Genomic DNA, 22,336 nt, shown 5'->3' on the forward strand with positions numbered 1-22,336 from the left:
TTCGGTTTGGGCTCTCCTTGGGAACCTAATTTCTCTCCCAGTCTGTGCAGTCTCCCCCTGGCCCCCAGAACCAACCTTTTTTAGGAGCTGCAGATTTTCTTTGGCGGTGGGTTGTTCTCCTTATCTTTCTGATTGTGGCAGTCAAGAGTATTTTTGAGGCTCGATATAATATTGATAAAGAGGGTAAGAGAAGAGCTTAGAAAGTCACATGTGTCTTCTCCGCCATCTTGGCTCCGCCCCCCTGAACCATAGTTTCTAATCCACTCTGCTATTTGCTTAAATTTTATGGGTAAGATCATCCCTTGCATATTCAGTTATGATTACAAATTTTATATTTTAATCCATCCTTTTTAATTGGTTCATTCTTCTTTCTCTTTTTCTACTGTCCCTCCTTGAAAGTCTCTTTTGCTCCTGACTATAGGCTCTCTTAATCCACACTTCTTTTTATCACCTATCCCCACTAAATCTTTTATATTTTTACCCATCTATTTCCCTTTTGGTTATACAGATTTCTATACCCAACTGAGCGCGTGTTTGTGTGTGTGTGTGTGTGTGTGTGTGTACCAATTTGAACCAATGAGAGTGAAGTTCAGACATTGTTCATCACTTCCTTTCCCCATTTTCTCCTCCACTACAAAAGTTTTTCCTTGTACACATTTTTATGAGAAAAATATTAGCATTCTAGTGCTATCCCCCTTTCCCCTTTTCATTCCTCTTTTTCATCCCTTCTTCATTTAGAAATCATCCTAACATAAACAACTCACATCTGTGTCTATGGAGACTCCCTCTAACTGCCCTGCTAATGGTAAATTTCTTTGGAGTTACATGTTTCATCTTCCTGAAAAGGAATGCAAACAGTTTAAGTCTATCAAGTTCCTTATGACAACTTTCATATTTTTTTGCATGTGCACTTCTCTTTAGTTTTATATTTGAATGTCACATTTTCTATTCAGTTCTAGTCTTTTCATCAAGAATGCCTGAAAGTCCTGTATTACATTAGACATCCCCTTCCCTACTGAAGGATTGTATTTTATTTTGCAGGGTAGGTGATTCTTGGTTGTAATCTCAGCTATATTGTCTTCCAGAATATCATATTCCAAGCCCTCCTTTCATTTAAAGTAGAAGATGTTAACTCTTATGTGATCCTGGTTGTGACTCTATAATATCTGAGCCATTTCTTTATAACTGCTTGAAATAGTTGCTCCTTTATATGGAACATTTGCAATTTTACTACAATGTTCCTGGAAGTTTCTTTTTGCATTTTCTTTCAGGAGGTAATCAGTGGATTCTTTGAATTTCTATTTTCCCTTTTAAGTGTAAGATATTGAAACAGTTTTCCTTTATAATTTCCTGCAATATGCTATCTAGGCTCTTTCTTTGGTTATGGCTTTCATGAAATTGAATAATTAGTAAATGAACTCTTTTAAATCTATTTTCCAAGTAAGTTGTTTCCAATGATATAGTTGACATTATCCTCAATTTTTTTCATTCTTTTAATGGAGTTTTTTTTGTATCAGAGTCAGCTTCCACTTGCCCAATTTTAATTTTTAAGGAATTATTTTCTTCAAAGAATTTTTGTATTCTTTTTACCATACCATTTGGTCAATTATGCTTTTTAAGAACTTGTTTTTATCACTAAATTTTTATACATTTTATTTCCTTTCGGGGCAATTTTGTTTTTAAGGTATTAATTTTTTTAGTATATTTTTGTGCTTATTTCACTAAACTCTTAGTTTTCTAGCTGGTGCAATGTATAGAAATAAAACAGAAGTTTTAAATAATGAAATTAGCAGTATAATTTGAGACTTTCAGGGAAAAAATATTAAAGAATGAAAATTTAGACTAGCAAATACAAAATATTATTAAATAGTACTTTGTCCTAAAAAAATGGAGCTAGTATAACTCAACAAGTCCATGAAATTAAAAAGGCTATTTGAATAAAGATGAAAGGGGGGGAAAGGATCTACTAGAAAATACAATTGACCTGGAGAAGAGGTGAACTAGAAAAAAAAAAGTTAGAATCATTAGAATCTTTTCAAGATATATGAGGAACTGATTCAAATTTATGAGTATAAGAGCCATTTTACAGTCAAAAGGTTTGAAGAGGAGGTTGTTTTTTGTTCTGTTTGGGTTTTTGGGGGGATTTTTTTATTTAAGCTTTTTATTTTCAAAACATATGTATAGATAATTTTCCACATTCACCCTTGCAAAACCTTGTGTTCTAAATTGTTTCTCCCATCTTTTCTTCTAACCTCTTCTCTTAGAAGGCCAATAATCCATATGTTAAGTATGTGCAATTCTTCTGTACATATTTCCACAATTATCATGCTTCACAAGAAAATCAAATCAAAAAGGGAAAAATGAGGAAGAAAACAAAATGCAAGCAAATTACAACAAAAAGTGAAAATACTATGTTGTGAAACACACAGTCCCTAAAATCCTCTTTTGGGTGCAGATGGCTCTCTTCATCATAAGACCATTAGAATTGGCCTGAAACACCTCTCTGAAAAGAGCCATGTCCTTCAGAATTATCATGTATAATTTTGCTGTTGCTGTATATAATGTTTTTCTGGTTCTACTCACTTTACTTACCATCAGTTCATGTAAGTTTCTCCAGGTCTTTCTGAAATCACCCAGCTGATTGTTTCTTATAGAACAATAATATTCCATAATATTCATGTGCCATATGAATATTATTCAGCCACTCTCCAACTGGTGGTCATGCAATCAATTTCCAGTTTCTTGCCCCTTTGAAAAGGGCTGCTACAAACATTTTTGCACATATGGTCTTTTTTTCCTATTTTATGATCTCTCTTTGAGTTACAGACTCAGTAGAAGAGGAAGTTATTAAGGGAAGAAATTTAAGTTATACATACGAAATAAATACCCCAAATAATCACTAATAAATATAGAAATGTAATTTAAAATTACTCCAAAATTTTACTTCACTCTCATCAGAGTGGCAAAGTGGAAAAATAAGGAATATGTTGAAGGGGTTTTTGGAAACAGTAACACTGGGACATTCTTTGTGAAACTATGAACTATGATAAAGCCTTTCTAAAAAGCAATTTGAAACTATGTCCCAAATGTTATTAAATTGTGCATATCTACTGGCTTAACTGCTAAATCTTTTCTCCATGGAGATGAAAGAAAGAAAAAAAAAGGTATACCAAAACATTTATAGTAGTTTCTTCTGTAGTGGGGGAAAAAAAACTAGAAATAAAGGGGGTATTCATCAGTTGGAGATATAACTGAATATATTATGGGTTATGAATACAATAGAATAAGATTCTGTTCTATAGTTTCTTTGAAAACTGAGAGGACTTATCTGGAATGATGCAAAGTAGAGGAAGCAGAACCAGAAAGACAATTTATATAATAATATCAATATTATAAAAACGAACAATTTTGAAAGATTTGGAAGGTATGATCAATTAATGAGGACCATTGTTAAAGAGTGCAACATAATTCCTGACAGAAAGTAATGGATTAATATGAAGAGTGGGAGCCACATTTTAGGACATTGTCACTATTAGCACTTGTTTTCTGTGACTGTTTATTTTTGACAAGTGTTTTGGCTTTTTAAAATTATTATTAAATTGGAAGGAAAGAGGGAAGGGAGAAAAATAAATGAATGCTATTTTAAAAATAAAATGATTTGAAATAAAATAAAAATAATGCTAAGAAAAAATCACATCTTAAAAATCAAAAGACTCCCTAAATACTATGACAAAACAAGTAATTTGGATTTATATTTTAAAAAATACACCCATAAAATTCCTTAGTTCTGTTAGTATCAAAAATCAAAGTGAAAACAGGAGCACATTACTCAGCTCAATAAAGAGCTAATTTTCATGAAAGAAACTCCAAGCTAAAAGCGTTCCTATGTTCTAGGTAAAATTCAGGTCTTTCAGGTAAAAGAAAAAATGTTTTAGGAAGCTAGAAAAGTTCAAATATAAAGAATTATAGAGTTAGATGGTAGGACAAGATTACTTGCAAGGCTGGATTACTTGCCAACTACTTTAAAGTAAAGAAAACATCAGATTATTATATCCCAAAAGAAAAAGTTTTAAAACAAAGAATAGGATATACAAAAAAAAAAATCCTATGAGGGGAAATGATTCTTTAATAGCCTATGGACTTTAAAGCATTCCTGGTAGAAAGGAAAAAGTTAGGAAGAAGTTTTTAAAACATAAACACAGAAGACCTAAAAAAAAGTAATAGAAAAACATTAAAGATAAATACATTTAAGCATTAGCAAAGGATTAAATGAAGATGAACTGCTGACATTATAACTGATAGAGAAGAAAGACATTCTTTTAGAATCCAGCTTTCTTTTTTTTTTTTGTATTCTTTTTTTTTTTATTTAATAGCCTTTTATTTACAGGTTATATGTATGGGTAACTTTACAACATTGACAATTGCCAAACCTCTTGTTCCAATTTTTCACCTCTTACCCCCCACCCCCTCCCCGAGATGGCAGGATGACCAGTAGATGTTAAATATATTAAAATATAAAATTAGATACACAATAAGTATACATGACCAAACCGTTATTTTGCTGTACAAAAAGAATCAGACTCTGAAATATTGTACAATTAGCTTGTGAAGGAAATCAAAAATGCAGGTGGGCATAAATATAGGGATTGGAAATTCAATGTAATGGTTTTTAGTCATCACTCAGAGTTCTTTCTCTGGGCACAGCTTAGAATCCAGCTTTCTTTAAGGGTCACAAAGAAAATATTTTTTTTTAAAGAAAAGAAAAGAGAGTTCTGAGCTTGTTTCACTGTATCGTCTTAGGTTATGAGTAGAAAAGAAAGGGATGGGAAAATGAATTTATTTAGAAGAGGAGAGGAACTAAATAAGGTCTGTTAACATGAAGTTTAAAAGAAGTTTGCAAAGATGTAGGCAAAAGAAGGGTGGCATTCATCACACATATTTCATTTTTATTTGAATGGAAGCATAAAAAATTTTTCAACACAAATAAAGAGCTCAATGTAGAAATACATTAAATGAAATAGGGGAACTTGCTGTGAAAAATCCATGGAAGATGAGAGAGTAAATAGTCACAAGCAAAACAGACTTCACCTTTAGTGGATGAATCATAAAGAGGAGACTAAAAGGAGAAAAAGAAAATGTAAGAAACAATAACTTGGGTATGAATTAGATAAAGAGAGGAAGAATAGAAAAGTGGGATCCAACTAATTCAATTAGAAAACAATAAAGGTTATATTTCTTCTCTTCCATCATTTTATCCTTTTTTATAAAGAGGTCAAAGAGAAGAAAAGAGAAGAAAAAGACAATTAATATTCACAGCCATAAATTTGAATATCATAAAATAAATCATAAAACAGAGAAGAATAAACAAAGAGAAGAAAAGAGAAGAAAAAGACAATTAATATTCACAGCCATAAATTTGAATATCGTAAAATCAATCATAAAACAGAGAAGAATAAAAAAAATTAGAAAACACAATCCAAAATAGGGTGATTACAAGAAATACACTTGAAACAACAGAAATAAAATGTGAGGTAGGACCAGAATTTATTATTTTCTTGATCAATTTAGAAAAAAAAAGGTTGAAAATCAAGATTTCAGACAAGATAGCATTAAAAATAGATATGGTTAAAAGAGATAATAAGAAAACTGCATCATGCTTAATAGTACCATAAATAATAAAACAATTTATATTTATGTAAATCCAATGGCATAGATTCTAAGTACTTATTGAAGAAACTAATTTAATGATAAGGAGGAATAGACAGCAAAACCACGATAGTTGAAGACTTCAATGAAATTCTTTTTAGACTAGTCAGATCTTACAAAAGGATGAAGTTAAGAAGTTAAATCTCTAATTAGGATTTTTGGAAGATGAAATACAATATGTCTCTATAGATTACTGATTTTTTTTTAAAAAAGAGAAGTCAACATTTTCCATGTGCCAAAATGTTAAAAATATAGCCAAAGCAGTCCTTAAGAGAAAATTCCCATTCTTGAAAAAAAAAAAAAAATTCACTTCTGACAGTATCTTTTGAAGCTTCTAGGTGGCATAAGATAGAGTATAGAACCTAGATTAGAAAAACTTGAATTCACATCATGCTTCAGATGTTTACTAATTGTATGACTGGTTAAATTATTTGGCTTCTTTTGATTTCAACCTTTTTATTGATAAAAGGATGGCATTCAACTCAAGAAACTCTAAGGTGTACCAGTTGGTTTTAAAGGAAACCAGGAAATAGAATAAGTAGGTGGGTGGGGTTAGAGCATTTCAAGAGGACAGTATGAAAAGACAGAATCATGAGATAGAGGATATTGATTAGTGAAGCTAGATCCTAGAGTTCTAGGATTTAGGCAGAAAACAAATTGTGACAAAACTGGAAAGAAACAGTAGATATTCCTTGAGAGCAGGAAATATTTTACCTCTTTAAAATCCTCCATTAATAAAAGTTTGCTGAATGACTGACCATGTCAGTCCCTTATTTTGTAAATTTTGGTGACTCCCTGTTCCCTCCAGGATTGAATGTAAAAAATATCTGCTTGGTCTCTCCCTGTTCACTTCAGGATTAAATGAAAAAAAAAATATCTCCTTGGTCTTTAGATCTCTTCACATAATATAGTTACCATATTTTTTTTCCATGTTGATTATGTTACTCTTTTTCTTATGAGCAAATTCTACTTCTCTCTGTTTCTTGCACATGATATAACATTTTTCTCTGTGTTTTTGTAGGGCTTCTATTTGCCCTGTAGTTGTACCTCAAATTCTTCTCAGAAAAAGTTGGTTTTTTGTTATTGTTTTTTAACTTCAAGATGAAGCTTAGGTACCATCTTCCACAGAAAGGCTGTGTTGATTCTCACTGCTAATCATTTTTTATTTTTTATTAGCTTCAATGTTTCTAACCTTGGAAGTATTGTGATTCTAAAAAAAATGAGGTTTTATGTATGATATGCCATTGTGTGGCTAAAGTGGGGTAGAAAAGATCATTAGATTTGAGGAAATGGAGGTTGATTGAGTGGTAATCAACACTAATTTTGTAGTCCTCAAAAGTGATAGAAGTAGATGGGATGGAGAGTAAGACTATTAAAATCTTTGGAATAAGTTGGCTATTTAGAAGACTTCTATTCTTTAAGAATAAAGAACAGTATATTTCATCATACTCTGGAGTTCATTTGTCTAGCTACCTGTGCTAGTAGAAGATTTTTTTTTTTTCTGGGTAGCTCCGAAGTATGTCAGAAAATTCCTGTAAATGCACAGTTGGGCGTTTGGCATTTGAAGGCAGTGAATAAAATTTACCTTTATCAAAATGTGAATTCTACTAAGGGAAATATAAATGATGAGGTGTGAAAATTTGTCCTCTTGATTTAGTATACTAAATTGAGCTAAATGTAATTCTTTTGTCATAAGAAAAGAAACACTTAATATTTTAAAACTTTTTAAAAATGGAATTCTTCTAAATAAAGTATTTCTATGCCTATGCAGACCTCACAAGCAGAGCAAACAGAAATGGGGATTGAAATGACAAGAATTTACCTTTTGTCCATGAAGGAAGGGGCGGAGGGGTCCTTTCATGTCCAGATAAGGAAATAAATGAATTTGTGGTGACCCATTTAAGTCAGTGTGTCCAATACATCTCCATTCACACTAATTCAGACTGGCTTTTTAAACATATAGATATATATTCAGAAGAATAGGAAATAGTTATAAAAAGGACAAGAAAATGTGAAATAGTTGGATAGAGTACATCTGGTTTTTGAATTCCACTACTGTCACATACTTGTGTCAGTATGGGAAAACCCCATGACTTCTCACCAGCCTCATCATGAGCTTCCTCGTCAGCAAAATAAGGATCCTACCTCACACAGTTATTACAAGACTCAAATGATATAACTTATGTAAAATGCTTTTTAAATTATGCCATATAAATATCAGGTATCATTGACAAGAACAATGTGTTTTTGGTTTGTTTATTTTTATTTTTAATTAGCCTTTTGATGAGATCATATAGGAAGACTGCAATTTGAAAAGTTTAAGGAATAAATCTATTCAAGTTATACCATATATTGGCAATGTATTCACATTTTGGAAGGGGTTATAATGAAGGAGAAGAGATGATTATAGCAGGCAGGGAGTAAAGGAGAGGATTATAGCCAGGAAGTGACTTTTTACTTTATCCCTAAGTAAAGGGAAAGTATTAAACATTTTTAGAAGTCTAAATTAAGATATGTTGGCCATTTGTTTGGCAGTTAATCATGCTATTTTCACATTGAATTTTTTTTCTTTTTAAAATTTTTGACCTTGATCTCTCTGAGGCTGTAACATCAAGTCACAACCAAATTGTCCTAAACAATCCACAGTGAACTAGGAAGAGAGTGTTGCTCATCAAGCCACAGAAAACAAGAACTTGGAGTTAGAAGGGTCAGCAAAACCTTTTGAGCCATATTGTTCAGCCAATTAAATTCATTCAGGGCCAGGATTCTGGGGAAAAAAAAACTGAAATATCATTTCCTACTTTTGTCTCCCTTTCTCCCTTCTTCACTCCCTCCCTCCCTTTCTCCATCCCTCCCCCCTCCATTCCTTCCCCTCTTCCTTTTTCTTTCCTTCCTTCTTTCCTTTCCTCCCTCTCTCCCTCCTTTCTCCCTCTCTCCCTCCCTTTCTTCCTTCCTTCCTTCCTACCTTCTTTCCTTCCTTCCTTCCTTCCTACCTTCTTTCCTTCCTTTCTACCTTCTTTCCTTCCTTCCTTCCTTCCTTCCTTCCTTCCTTCCTTCCTTCCTTCCTTCCTTCCTTCCTTCCTTCCTTCCCTTCTTCCTTCTCTGGCACATAGTAAGTACTATATAAATATAAATTATTGTTTTTATTAGTGCTGTTTTTTCTTTCTTTTTCCTTTCTTTTTTCCCACCCTTCTTTGCCTTTCCTGCTTCCCTCCTTTCTCTCTCTCTCTTTCTTTCTCTCTCTCTCTCTCTCTCTCTCTCTCTCTCTCTCTCTCTCTGTCTTATAATTGTAGAAACATTTCTATTCTCACAAAGAGGAGAAAGATTGAAGACGTGTTTAAATGTGATTGAATTTGTTGGTTAATTCTGAGATATCCAAGAATCATTCTAAAAGCCAGTTAAAAGATAAAACAGGGATCAATTATACTTCAGAATGCCTTTATATCCCTTCCTAAAATGAATAGGAATGGTTATAATACCATGACTAGTTCTAGGCATATATAATATTGGAGCAGAAAATGAGATAATTACTAACATAATTCCATTAAAATTCATTTTTGCCCCATTATCTCCATATTGCTCAGGCAAAAAAATATCTTGGGGGTCCAAGTTATTTTTGTATTTGTCTTGATTTTTAAATTTTCTTATGTGTGTGAATATTGTCAAAATCTTGATTATGAAAGAAGTACTGTATCATTTGAATCAAAATTATTGTTACAGTTCATATAGAATCTCCCAGAAAGAATGATAGAGACAAAGCAAGGTGATCAAAAGAGGCTTGGAGTGATGTGATGTCTGCAAAGAAGCAAGAGCAGGCCTACTGGGGCAAGGGCTGCTGGAACTGCAGATGACTTACTACTCATGCCACAACTAGCCTCCTATTTCTGTGACATCATTGAAAGCTATGTCTCTGGACTCCAAAACTCACCACAGGCAGAACCGGGAGCACGACTTCCCTTTCTGTGTCAGATGTGCCTGGGAGAAAATTCCTTCATCCAAATGACCAAAGAAAAGTATGGAAAGGAATGCAAAATTTGTGCCAGGCCATTCTCAGAATCCAGCTGGTGTTCTCATGCATTTTAAGAAGATTGAATTGTGCCAAACTTATAGCAAGCTCAAAAACGTTTACCAGATTTACCTTTTGGACCTAGAATATGATTTACCTATTCAAGTCCATGATGCAGGACTGTCCTTTGAGGATGACATGTGTAAATCTGATATGAATAAAGACTACTACATTCAGAATGTTGAGTAAGAAATGTCTAACTGGGATGAAACTCAGCCAGTTGGTGTTCCTGGAAAGACTACAGCTATCAATGATTTGCTGCTAAAATTGGCTCAGATTGTCCTTTACTACTAGAATCACCTTCACATTTGTTCCTTCTGGAGAATGTAGAAGAGAAAAGTGTCTGTGCAGACATTAGAAGCCGGCAGACCCTAATGTTCCTTTTTTTTTTTTTTTTTTTTTTTTTTTTGATCAGAACATCAAATCACTATTGTGATATTAAACAAGCTTCAACAATGGACTCATCAGATAATAAGACCATTACTATACTATATGTTGGTAGCTTGGGCAAAACAATCAGTTAGACTGATCACCTTTACAGTATGGTGTGACCCTAATCAAACCAGTTGTACAAATAGCAATGTGCTTTCAGCCATTTTTCTACAAGACAAGCTTCAGAAATGGCTGCTGAGAAGTCCTTCAACAAACTGATTTTAATTGGATGCATACTCATTGTGAAATGGGGAAGATCCCAGCCAGCCAGAGGATGAGAAAGGGGGAAAAAAGTAACTATGGACTCCGGAATTAAACTGGAGCTTGTCCCAAGACTTCCTGGAGATACTCTTCTTCCTTCAGCAGCTGAAGAAGTCTCTGCCAATTATTTTAATCTCCTTCCCAGTTGTGCCCCAGCAGTGGTTAATATTGCCCTGTTCCCTCCTCCTGAGATTACTTCCATTTCCACCCCAGCAGATTTTGGACCACACATTTTCTACCCAAAAGGGCCACTACATCCTTTCATGTGAACTCCAGGACATCCACTGTACTCAGAATCCCCAGAGAATGGGGGTTCATGCAGGAAAGCACAGTAGTCCCAAACATTTTGTTATAGTGGATGGGCTTTGAGAAGAACAACAATTTTAAAATGTGATGTCTAAATCTTAGAATTAAAAAACAAAAAGGGGGTTATGACTTGTAGTAAGGAGAAGAGACCTGGAGTCTAATAATGAATCTTGGAGGAAATTTTAAACCTACATACACACATAAACATACACACACATCCATATATATCACATATGACATGTTAGCCAACTATTATGCTTCTACGATCATTGTGTATTTTAAAATAACCTACTAATTATTTCACTGATTTTGGTTCTTAGCACACTACATACAATTTTTTTTTATTTTTTATTTTTTGCTTTTTGGAAAAAGGAGAAATATTTATATTTTTAAAAAGTAAATGCAATTAAAAGCTTGAATTCAGACAAACAAGTAAAAAATTTATGGTTCAAAATGGGTTACTTATTTCAATAGATCTATTCTTTCCCACCATCACTTAATTTTTGACATCATATATTTTGGAAAAGATGGTAAAGAAAAAAAAGGAGAAATCCATGTGTAACTTTATTTTCTAAATGTTCTCCACTATTATTTCATGCCAGGTAACTTTAGCAGTATTTTAAAAATCTACCCTCTCTTAGAAATTGTTTCAATTATTTTTTGTTTGTTTGTAGGAAAAACGCAAACTCTTCCTCTCCCCTTAAAGATACTATGAAATAAGGTTAGCCTTGGAGAGTTTGAGGACACAATTCCATTCTGTGATATTCTAAATCCAGCAAAAACTATCCTGCCTGCCATTTATTCACATTTTTATGCACCCTATAACTATCTCTACATTAGCATGAAATTCTTGAAACTAACTTTAATATAGAATTCACAAGTGATTTTTCCAAAAAAAAAAAAAACCTGACTCTATAATTTTACTTTACATTGTTCTAATATTTTTGCCCTAATTTTGTCAGTTAATTCCTATTCATAAAGCATTTGGCATAAAATGATATACATTCCTAATGGATAAATAGTCATTTTATTCTTATTTTCTGACGCACAGGATATACCCCTAACCCAGTCTTGTCTTTTCCTTTAAAATTTCACAAACCTGCAGAAAACTTAAGATATTTTGCCTAATTCTATCTGCAGAAAATAGATTATATTCCTTTTTGAGTCAATGATCATGGAAAATGCATTTTTGCTACAGCTTCATTTTAAAATTATTTTATTATAAAGTATCTCTAGATGTTGGTATGATAGCCTATATAAATATTTTTGTCATGTCTGTGATGTGTATATTTTACCATAATAATATGCTCAGATCAAAAGTATCACCTATTATCCTTATAAATTCATATCTAGACATTCATAAATTATTCCTTAATTTTCAGCCAAAAAAAAAATCATATGAAGCATTGCTCTTCAAATCCGTGGGAACTGCACCTGGCTGGCTTGAGGAGGAAGAGACCCACCTTCCTATTTTCTTGCTTCCTACTAAGCAGAAGGCCTAATAGCATGTTTAGGCTTTTATAGTCCATACTCAACCAAGGAAACTGGCAAAGGCCAAGAAAGTTGGTATACTGTGCCTCTATAAAGATATACAAAACCTAATCCCCAGACACAGTTTCAGACAAACACTCATTTTATTTACTCATATTCATCTCTTCAGAAAAAAAGAAGAAAATAGCTTGCTTAATCCCAATACTAACACAATATTGATTCACATTCATGTTCAGTATTTATTGACGTGCATTGCATTCAATGGAGGCTATCATTCCAGGCTGCTGTGTTGGAGGGAAAGAGCAATCACATTAGAAAAAGAGATGAAGCACCCAGTTTATACAGCCCTAATTTTATGTAATGTAAACCTTTCAAACACTGAACATGCGAGTGGAAATGCATATCCTGATGAAAAACCAAATGCGTACAAAATGGATTTATCTTAAAGTTAATTACGGCTGTTGAATATCTGTCCTCCAAGTCCGTCATTATTTCCGAAACTTGTATAATGAAATTAACTTCTCTTGCTTTGTGGCAGATTTCTGTGTATCTCATTAACCAACCATAGCTGTGTTGGGCTGGTTCAGCACAAGGTTTTTATTTTGTGACACCTCACACTAAGTGCTGGGAAATTATACAGGTGGCATGTAATTTTGCTCATAACTTTTCGTATGCTAAGGCATGCATAAACACAGACCCTTCCCCCTTAACGCTCCCCCCTCAAACCCTTTTTCCAATCACAGAAATCACCAGACATTTTATATACATTACTAGCATATGGCTGAGGCCAGTGAGTAGTTGGGGTATGAAAAAAACCCTGCTTTTTTAGATGCCCCTTTGAGATTTTTATTTAATGGTGGCAGCTGGATTTGCACTGTATTTAATAAAATGTTAGCAGGCACTTGAGGTTTAAAGGTGTAACACAATTCTTTTTTTAATATGATAATTCCATATATTCAAATATGAAACTAGCTTTAGATGCTTTAAATAGCTATAATTAAAATATTGTATATGAAGTTCCTCCCCCTCCCCCCAACTTATATGTGCACTATATATGACTTAAGTCTACAAAATAGCTTTTGGTTTTTTGGAAGATATTCAACTTCAATAAATATTACTATGTTCCTGGTTCTTTATTAATCACTGAGGCATAACTATGAAAGATAACTGTTCACAGGTCTAAAGCAGAATATGGTCCAAGTTGAAGGAGGAAGGGGGAAGGCTAGACACTTAAACATTAACTCTAAAACACTGAAATAACCCTGAAAAGCAAACAAACTTCGAATGACATGAGAGAATAAAGGACTCAAAGATCACCATTCTCTGGGTTTAGAAATGAAGAGGATGCATTAAGAAGATTGTCAGATCTTTAAGGAAGAAACAGTTTTAACATATGAATATGTGGGAAGGTTTTATTTTAATTTAAGAGATAGCATATTCAATTCTGGATTATATAAAATAGAGCTCCTCTTCTCTCAGTAATCTCTGAGCAGTTTTATAAGCTATCTACATCTTAAGTCATAGAATTTTTCTTTTTAAGCATGGGATTTCCAAAGAAAAAGATGGTAGTATCTAGAATGGTGGATAACTAGAAAGGCAAACCTATCCTTCTTCATTACATCTCATCTCCCCAGTTCATTGATAATCAATAGAAAATGAGGAGGTGCCTTAGTAGTAACAGTAAAGTATTAAGAGCAAATGATCACATTTTCTTCATTATTCACAAGAACTAAAATTAATATGAAAATGAAGAGAAACAAAATGAAGAACTGGTGTCACTCCTGTAGGCTAGATCTTAAACACAAGTAAGATTGAATTGTACTTAAGACACAGGGGAAAAAAACAAAATTAGGAATAAAATCAGGTTCTTGAATTAATTGGAAAATTCTCCTAAAGTGACTCTGATTATTTCAGAATTTATGTCCCATGATAAATATTTTAAATTATAATTTCAATAATGCCAATTAATTCATTGTTTAAGGTTTTAAATTTCATTTGTTACTTCCCTGAAAAAATCCCTTTGTGTTTGTGTGTCATACATAACATGATATGCATATATATGTTATAGATATGTATAACTTTGCACACATATTTCTATACAATTTTCATCTGTATATATATATATATATATATATATATGTGTGTGTGTGTGTGTGTGTGTGTGTGTGTTTATAGTTTCACATCTCTATATGAAGCCAAAAAGAAGGATGGTATTTTTAGTGGCAAAGAAGTGAGTTGTTAGAATGTATTTTATGTTTGCCCAGAAACAACAAGAAATTTTATTTAACATTTGGTTATCACATATTCCAATACTAATAATAATATTTTTAAAAGACTATCATGAAAAGAATTTCTATTTATAGATGAAGAATTGTAGCTAAAAACAAAATGGTAAAGAAATTCTAGAGAGTTTGATAAAATACTCCAGACAAAATCTGCATGTGATACTTAGTGACAATGCAAAGATGGTGGGAATGGGGGGATGAATAGTTGTAGAAATACATGAGAATGTATTATTTAGGAAAAATAATTCAGAGAAGACAATACTCAACAAGCAACAAGCATTATTATGAATTATTGTGAATAACTTAACTTTTCTCAGTAACACCATGATTCAAGAAAAATTCCAAAGGATTGATGATGAACTGTACTATCTGCTTCCAGAGAAAGCATTGATGATGATATAGACTGAAGCATGCTATTTTCGCTATCTTTCTTTCATTATTTTTTCTTTTATGCAAGTCTTTTTTGTATACTAATATGGAAATATTTTACATAATTGCAAAAATGACATTTTACTAGTATTATGTGGCAACAGGAAGTGAAATGCTACTATTTTTGGGAAATTGAAGATGAGAATCACAAAGAGTGCCAAAATAAGAAACATGGTAGGTATAAGAAAGCCTACTTATGTAACCAATAAAAAACTCCTAAGAAAAACAGTGGTAAAGGGTATTACCAAGTCATTGTATGAAAGGAGAAAGAAAAGACAGATTAGCCAGTAACAAGAGGAAGAGGTAATACATGTTCTATTAATAATCTCATTTTCAGAAGACATCAAAAAATACTTTCAACAAATTAGGTGGACCCCTTTATGTTGAAATTTATGAAAAACATAGATAAGAGTACCATACAATAATTAGGCATGGATTGTTATAATATCTATTATTGGAAAGAATTTCTGAATCAACAGATCATTGAGCCATTCAATTATTTGAGTAAATACCATAATATAAAAAAGTATGAACTATAAGGAAAGACCTTCAAAATCTTTGTAACTACATATTCCAAAGGATCTTTATATAGATTAAGAGTATATGTTGTATAGTAGTTGTGTAAAGAGGGTTGCTGTGAGGTTAGTATGAGATATTTGTAAGACACTTTTTAAATCCTAAAAATGCTAAACAAAAACTTGCTTTTATATTACCATTTCCAAATATATCCTTTCCACTCCCTAATTCAATGATTTATCACTTGTAATACAGACAGACAAAATAAAGAGAAAAAAAGCATTTCAACAAAACTAATGATAAAAACTGTCAGATAGCATATGTAGTGTTTTACATCTATAATCTTCCACATCTGTATAGGCAGGAAGGAGATACATTTCTCATCTTTTCTCCACAGATATATTCATCCTTACATAACATATAGTTTCACTTTATTTGTGGTTACAATCACTATTGTAATTCTTTCCCATTGTTGTCATTTTGTATGTTGTTTTTCTAGTTTCAGGCATATCATTCTAATTCAATTCATCTAAGTTTTCCCATTCTACTTTAAACTTTACATATTCATCTTTTCTTATACCATAACAATATTTCATTTCATACATTTGCCACTATTCGTTAAGCCATCAACACTTCCACCTCACCCCCAGGCAAAAGACATCTACTTTGTCTCTAGGTTTTTCTTAAAGCAAAACAAGCATATTATGAATATTTGGGGACATTTTATGATATCTTTTTCTGACTTTAAATTCTTTGGAGTTTTTGCTTAGCACTGTGAACTCTGAAACAAACAATATGAATGTTTTAGGTTCTTCTTAGAATTACTTAAATGTATTTTCCAGAATGGTTAAACCAATTCATAGGTCCTCTGACAGTGTTTTAATTTTCTTGTCTTTTTAGAATTCTTTCATCCTTTATAAGTATCATATTTAAGCAGTTTTGCTACTTTTGCCCACTGCCTTATAATTATTGTTGTTTACATTCTTTTATAATTAGTGACTTGAAAGTATTTTTCATATCATACTTAATAGTTTGGAATTATTTTGAGAGCTGTACTTTTTCAATTAATATATATATATATATATTTTTTTTTTCATTCTTTTTAGTTTATTTGAATGATTCTTTTCTATTGTAGTAAGTTTATTTATTTTAACACATCTTTATGCATCAGGTGGAAAGAGAAAAATCAGAGCAAAAAGAAAAAAAACAGAGAGACAAAAAAAAAAAACAGAAAAAAGAAATGAACATAGCATGTTGTTTTATATTCAGTCTCCTAGTTATTTCTCTGGATGCAGATGGCATTTTCTGTGCAAAGATCATTGGGATTGCATTGGATTACTGAACTACTGAAAAGAACCAAGCCTTTCATATTGATCATTGCACATTCTTGCAGTTATTGTGTACAATGTATTATTGATTCTGCTTATTTTGCTCAGCATCAGTTGATGTAAATCTTTCCAAGGCTTTTTTATAATCAGTTTGTTCATCTTTTTTTATAGAATTAGATTACATTATCTTCTTGGATGAAATTAGGCATTGTTTCTTTTTTTTTTTAGCATTGTTTTAATCTTTTTTTAAAAAAATTTAATAGCCTTTTATTTACAGGTTATATGTATGGGTAACTTTACAGCATTGATGATTGGCAAACCTCTTGTTCCAATTTTTCCCCTCCTTCCCTCCACTCCCTCCCCCAGATGGCAGGATGACCAGTAGATGTTGAATATATTAAAATATAAATTAGATACACAATAAGTATACATGACCAAACCGTTATTTTGCTGTATAAAAAGAATCGGACTCTGAAATATTGTACAATTAGCCTGTGAAGGAAATCAAAAATGCAGGTGGACAAAAATATAGGGATTGGGAATTCAATGTAATGGTTTTAGTCATCTCCCAGAGTTCTTTCGCTGGGCATAGCTGGTTCAGTTCATTACTGCTCCATTGGAACTGATTTGGTTCATCTCATTGCTGAGGATGGCCAGATCCATCAGAAATGGTCATCATATAGTACTGTTGTTGAAGTATATAATGATCTCCTGGCCCTGCTCGTTTTACTCAGCATCAGTTCGTGTAAGTCTCTCCAGTCCTTTCTGAAATCATCCTGTTGGTCATTTTTACTGAACAATAATATTCCATAATATTCATATACCACAATTTATTCAGCCATTCTCCAATTGATGGGCATCCACTCAGTTTCTAGTTCTGGCCACTATAAAGAGGGCTGCCACAAACATTTGTTAGGCATTGTTTCTGGGATTTGTTGTTTGACCAACTCATTCTTTAGAATTAGATTATTTAATTTCCATTTTGTTTTTAATCTATCTTTCCCTTACCCTTTATTGAACATAGTTTTTAATTGCATTGTGATCTGGAAAAGAAGCTTTTATTTTCTCTGCCTTTTTGCATTTGATTGTGAGGTATTTAGGCCCTAATACAGGGTCAATTTTTGTGTAGATAACATGTACTGTTGAGAAAAAGGTGTATTCCTTTCTGTCCCTAGTCAGTTTTCTCCATAGGTCTATCATATCTAGGTTTTCTAGCATCCTGTTAACTGATTCTGAGAGGGGAATATTGAGATCCCCTACTAGAATAGTTTTGCTGTCAATTTCTTCCTGTAACTGGCTTAAAATCTCCAGAAATTTGTCTGTTCTACCATTTAGTATGGTATCCTTTATTAATATATACTTTCCCTCCTTATCTCTTTTAATAAGATCTATTTTTATTTTTGTTATATCTGAGATAAGATTTGCCAACCTTGATTTTTTTATTTCATTGAACCATAATAAATTCTGTTGCAGCCTTTTACTTTTACTCTGTATGTGTCTCTCTGTGTCAAATGTGTTTCTTGTAAAAAACATATTATAGAATTGTGTTTTTGATACACTCTACTGTTTGCTTCCCTTTTAGGGAAAAGTTTATACCATTCATTTTAATAGTTATGATTACTAACTCTATATTTCCCACTATTCTACTTTGTCACCTGCATATATTATTGTTCTCTCTTTTCACCTTGTCCTTAGTGTTTTTTTTTATTTTACCAGCCCAACCTCCTACTTTATCTCCTTTCATCTCTCCCTCCTGTCTTCCTAATGTTTTTTTTTTACCCATCCCAACTACCATCATATCTTCTATCAACCTTTCCCCCTTTTTCCTATTTTTTCCCCTAAAGTTTCCCTTTTATCCTGTCCCTCCCTTTTCTTTTCCTCTTTCTCCCCCTACTTCTTTATAGGATTAGATAGGTTTCTATATCTAACTGAAAGATTGTTATTCCCTCTTAGAGCCCAAATTGATGAAATCAAGCTTAAGACCATGCCCATCACTTTCCCTTTTCCCCCCTCCATTGAAATAGCTCTTTTGAACTTCTTGGTGTGAACTAATTGTCTCTTTATACCTCCCCTTTCCTTTTTTTCCACTACAGATTTTTCCCTACACCTTAATGTCTTTTTCTTTCATATAATTGTATCAGGAACCATTCATAACCATACCCTGTATGTGATGCCTCCTCTATGTGCCTCAGTTATAGATACAGTTCTCAAGAGTTACAGATATTGTTTTCCCATCTGAGGCTGTAAAAACGTTTAAGTTTTAAATATATATTTTTCTCCTTTATCTTTTCATGGTGCCCTTGCATCCTGTGTTTGTAGATTAAATTTTCTGTTTAGTTATGTTTTTTTTTTTCAATAAAAATGACTGAAAATCTTACTTCATTGAAGCTCCATCTCCTCCCTTGAAAGATGCTGAATCTCACTGGGCAGTTACTTCTTGATTGTAATCCTAAATCCTTTGCCTTCCAGAATATGCTATTCCAGGGCCTCAGATTCTTTGTTGTAAAGATTGTCAGATCCTGAGAAGTTCTGACTGTTGCTCCTCAATATTTGAATTATTTTTGTCTTGCAGCCTGCATCATTTTTTCCTTGAGATTATAGTTTTGGAGTTTCCCAAAAGTGTTTCTTGGGGTTTTCCTTGTGAAATCTCTTTCTAAAGGTTATTGATGGATTTTTTTCAATGAATATTTCCCCTTCTTTTTCTAGAATATTGAGGCAGTTTTGTTTTAATGAGCTAATATATATAATGCTATCCAGGCTCCTTTTTTGATCATGGCCTTTAGGTAGGCCCATAATTTTTAAATTGTCTCTTCTGGATCTATTTTCCAGATTAGCTACTTTGCCAATGAGGTATTTCACATTTTCTTCCATTTTTTTCATTCTTTTAGTTTATTTGACTGATTCTCATTGCCTCACAAAGTCATTCGCTTTCATTTGCCTTGTTTTAGTTTTTAATGTGTGATTTTCTTCAGTTATCATTTGTATCAGTTTTTCCATTTGGTTTATTGTACTGTTTAAGTTGTTTTCTTCAAACAATTTTTTCCTTCATTTCCAAGTTATTGACTCTCTCATGCATACCTCTCATTTCTTTTCTCATTTTTTTCTTTTATGTCTCTTATTTGCCTTTTGAAGTCTTTATAAGCACTTTCACGAAGCCTCTTTAGGCTTGAGACCAATTTATATATCTCTTTGAAATTTCTTCTGTGGAGATTCTGTCCTCATCAGAGTTTGTGTTTTCATCTGCTCTGTTACCATTGTAGCTTTCTATGGTCAAGGTTCTTTTTTGTTTCTTGCTCATTTTCTTTTTTTTTCTTTCCTTTTATTTTTGTCGTAACTCTTTTTTTTTTTTTTTTTTTTTTTTTAACTTTTACAGTTTAGCTCTGCTCCTGGGATAAATGGGGCCCTATTTCACACTTCCTGTGCAGCTCTGAGCTTTGGTTTTGGGCACAGGGACCCCTTGTATTTTCAGAGTCTTTATTTTTACTTGCTCTGTTCAGGAAACAGCCTGGGTTCCCAGAGTTTGCATTTGAGTTGGTATTGGAAGTTGCTCCACTGATTTGCCCTTCTACTGAGTCAGTACTGATGGTATTAATTGCTGATTTGATGTGATTAAGTCCCTCTCACCTGCTTTCCCAGAGTCTATCTGAGCTGTGCTGAATACCATTTTCACCTCAGTGAAACTGACCTTTCTTGAAGTTTTTTCAATCTATCTTGAGCTATCTTTCATTCTGTCAGATTCTGTTCAGAGGCATGGATTCATGTGGTTTTCCATAGAAACTGGAAGAGCTTGAGCAGCTTCAAGACTTTAAAAAATTCAGGCTCCACCCCTAGAATATATGTATTTTCAATAAGGGAATTTTTGGTTTCACTCCTTTTCATTCTCTCCTTTCCTTACTGAAAAAACAAAACTTTTGCAATCAATATTTATAATCAAGCAAAATAAATTGCTACATTGGCCATGTCAAAAATGCATACGCTAATAATTCTTTTTTTCCCTCTATTTTTTGATCATTTATCCTTTGGGGAATGCATCTCAATTTTAAATATTTTCATTTATTTCCATATATATATATCCTAGCTATCAAAAATTTATTAGAGAAATTTAATATAATTTCCCCAACTGAATGCTTTGCATTGAATTTTATTAGTTCAAAGAATTTACAGCTTCATGTAATTTAAATGACTTTTTTCTTAATTTTTTTAAATTATCTATAACCCTTGCTTGATTAAAAGCTCCCTCCTGAATCATAGAGATGAAAGTGTCCAGTTTGTTTATATTCTAATTTTTCATGATATTACCTTTAATGTGCATAAATTCCCTCTATAACATCTAGCTTCATCCAGAAGACTTTTGATGACACCCTCACCACTTCCATATGCAAATAATTATATACTACATTTAGATAATCTCTCATAGTTTTTTTTCCCCTTTATATTGTGCTTAAATCTACTATATACAGGAACTACATATTACTATTAGTTTTGGTTTTTTGAGTTAAAATCACATTCACATGTCAGTCCTTCAGAAATTTGAAGATAATATTCTTGCTTTTGGTTCTCTGTGGTAAAGCTCCTAAATTTTTCCTGTGCCTGCAGAGCAGCAATTTGAAATTCATTTTTCTGGAAGCAAAAATAACAATGGTAAGGTGCGAGCACTGACACAAAGGAGCCTATTGTTTTACAGATAAATGTCCTTGACAGAGAAAGGACAATAGTATAAGAGATAGTTTCATTAAATGTGAGAATGGAATTAAATTCCAAAAGGACATAATTAGACTTGCCACTCTTCTTCCCAGAGGTTAGGTAAGGAGGAAGGCAGACCTTGGAGAAAGATGTCAGTTATTCAACATCAGAAATAGTGGTCCAATGACATATTAAGAAGTGGAGTTGTACCATTTGGAAAAGACTGGAGGATCATGGATAGTGGCAGGTATTGAAATGTTCCTTTAGATATGGTTACCTTGCAGCAAAGTCCTGGTTCTCCTTTCTTGGTTATTATTCTGAGTCGAGTACTGCTGAAGGGCTACTATATCACTGTTTTACTACTGAAGTGATATTTATTTAGAAGTGATAAAACCATAAAAATAAATGAAATTGTCCAGAGAGAAAATGTATAAAGAAAGAGGGTAGAAGATAAGAGATCACAATATCGTATAATTTAAAGTTGGGAGAGATCTGGAAGATCATGATGAAAAAATTTAGGCCCAGAGACTTTAAATTGACCCCAAGAGTCTAGTGGCCTCCTATTATAAAGGGCATTGGTTTAGTTTTAGTCATTTATCAGCATTCATGGAAGCCAAATAAATTTCTACAATGCCATAGAACAAGATAAATTTTGCCCTGTTTTTTCAATTCCTCTCTTTGTTTTTCAGATATAGCTCCTTCCAAGAACATAAGACACATTTGGAAATAATGTGGAAAAAATAACATCATAGCTAATATGTAAGAAAGAAAATAGTAAGAGAAAATGTCAGAAAGTTGTATAGAAACAGAATAACATAGAATTTAGATATCTT

The 22,336-nt window shown here is 32.7% G+C and overlaps 1 pseudogene; it reads left to right on the forward strand.

Annotated features, from left to right (window-relative positions):
• Positions 1-9,332: 9,332 nt before the first annotated feature.
• Positions 9,333-14,262, forward strand: LOC116421855 (annotated as a pseudogene).
• Positions 14,263-22,336: the final 8,074 nt, after the last annotated feature.

This window comes from Sarcophilus harrisii, chromosome 2 (genome assembly GCF_902635505.1).
Source record: "Sarcophilus harrisii chromosome 2, mSarHar1.11, whole genome shotgun sequence".
NCBI classification, from domain to species: Eukaryota; Metazoa; Chordata; class Mammalia; order Dasyuromorphia; family Dasyuridae; genus Sarcophilus; species Sarcophilus harrisii.